Here is a 2,500-nt window from a genome sequence, read left to right as displayed (position 1 = left end):
CCTATGTTGCGCCTTAACCTAACCTATGTTGCGCCTTAACCTAACCTATGTTGCGCCTTAACCTAACCTATGTTGCGCCTTAACCCAACCTATGTTGCGCCTTAACCCAACCTATGTTGCGCCTTAACCCAACCTATGTTGCGCCTTAACCCAACCTATGTTGCGCCTTAACCCAACCTATGTTGCGCCTTAACCCAACCTATGTTGCGCCTTAACCCAACCTATGTTGGGCCTTAACCCAACCTATGTTGCGCCTTAACCCAACCTATGTTGCGCCTTAACCCAACCTATGTTGCGCCTTAACCCAACCTATGTTGCGCCTTAACCCAACCTATGTTGCGCCTTAACCCAACCTATGTTGCGCCTTAACCCAACCTATGTTGGGCCTTAACCCAACCTATGTTGGGCCTTAACCCAACCTATGTTGGGCCTTAACCCAACACACGTTGGGCCTTAACCCAACACACGTTGGGCCTTAACCCAACACACGTTGGGCCTTAACCCAACACACGTTGGGCCTTAACCCAACACACGTTGGGCCTTAACCCAACACACGTTGGGCCTTAACCCAACACACGTTGGGCCTTAACCCAACACACGTTGGGCCTTAACCCAACACACGTTGGGCCTTAACCCAACACACGTTGGGCCTTAACCCAACACACGTTGGGCCTTAACCCAACACACGTTGGGCCTTAACCCAACACACGTTGGGCCTTAACCCAACACACGTTGGGCCTTAACCCAACACACGTTGGGCCTTAACCCAACACACGTTGGGCCTTAACCCAACACACGTTGGGCCTTAACCCAACACACGTTGGGCCTTAACCCAACACACGTTATGCCTTAACCTGCTCTGTAATTGTCATACGACGCGTTAAATTAGTGTAGTGTTGCCTAACTGCAACCCCCGCAATATAGTTTGCTACTCGCACTGCCCGGTCCCCAGTGTATCGCTTCATGTTAAACACCTTGCAGCTATACACTGTAATGTGGATGGCAGCAGGACGTACATGCTCAATGCCCTTTGCAGTTGTTCATTGGCATTTGCAGTTGTTCATTGGCATTCGCATGGCGAAGCACTTAGCCTACGCTGTGGTACGGCCTGTGTCAACTGTCCGCTGATGTTGTACGTCCAAATCACACACTGTACTGCACATTGGTCCTCATGTACTGAATGATACATCGTGGTACATGTGACCGTACAACGACTGCGCCAACAACGGCGAACCATGCGGTCCAAATGTTGTGCACTCAGCTACGTGTCGTCTCCCTATAAGAGCTGGATTGCAGTGTGGTATGCCCTGGATGGCGATCAGCATGAGCCGTCTGTTGATGTAGTGGCGCGTGTTGTCAGACGTAGTCGTCTCTTCTCACACACCGTGATAGCATGGTGCACTGCGTTCCACATCTGCGACATGCGACAGAGGCCGGTTGACAGTCGTTCGCGCAATGGACATCGCATACGTACGGGGGCCACCTTCCACGTGTTCGCGAAGCGTGCACATGTTGTTGCGTGTATGTGGGCAGACATAGTGTGTCGTGACACCTGACACAGGCATGCAACAATCGTTGAATTTGCAAATGGCGATGGACGCCTACGTTTGCTGGTGACGTTACGCAAATGAACAACTGGTAAACCGTTGTGGTGCGGTTGTTCTCGCTAGAGGTGAATCAGTGATGGCGACGATCGGTTGAGCTACCAACCGGTTGTTCCAGCGATACCCACCATGCCCACGAACGTGAATGGCATCTGGGTGTGAAGCGATACGCGGCGGTGGCTGGGTGGGACCGTCCCCGGCCGGTGAGGGGGGGCCTCCCGGCGTGCTGGCCGCGCGGTGCGTGGGCGCACGCGCTACAGCCGGCTGGTGGGGGCGGCCAGTGGCAGGCGCGCCGGCCGACGGAGGCGGCAGGCGGCGCAGCTGCGCGCCGGCGCACCCTGCACGCGGCGCCGTGCGGCCAAAGTAGGTCCTCGCGGGCCCGGTGCGAAGCGCGGTGGACATCTGCAGTGTGCTGGTCCGATTGAGGACTGTGTGCGCTGAGGATGCGCCGCCGCCCGGCGCTCGGCGCCGCGACGCCGTCTGCTGCTCGGTCGCCTCTGCGGTTCTCGCAGGTGGTTTGTATCGCAGCTGTGCGGACGTGTTGGCGCGTGCGCTGTGCTGGGAGAGTTCGCTTCGGCACCCAAGTGGGGCTTTTGTCCTTCTGTGGCGCTGGCGTTGGAGCTGCCGGTCACCGTAGGTGGCGCGTGTTGTCTCCCGCCGGCAATGCCACGACAGCACGCTCCCGGGCCTCTGTCGGCAGCGGCAAGCTCAGTTGGGAGCACGGGTGGTCGCACCTAAAGCGTCTACTCGCCAAACCCCGGGCGATTGCGCCTCTCTCGAACCCGACCAAGTACTTAGGACGGCGCTGCGCGCCGCCGGGACCTGAGAGGGTTTCGAGGTGTATGGTGCAGGGGAGCTCAGCCTCCTCCTGTTTGCAGAATAATTGAGCGGACGCT

This window comes from Schistocerca serialis, unplaced genomic scaffold (genome assembly GCF_023864345.2).
Source record: "Schistocerca serialis cubense isolate TAMUIC-IGC-003099 unplaced genomic scaffold, iqSchSeri2.2 HiC_scaffold_656, whole genome shotgun sequence".
Classification (NCBI taxonomy): domain Eukaryota; kingdom Metazoa; phylum Arthropoda; class Insecta; order Orthoptera; family Acrididae; genus Schistocerca; species Schistocerca serialis.
The sequence above is the reverse complement of the archived record's forward strand: the minus strand, read 5'-3'. Positions refer to the sequence as shown.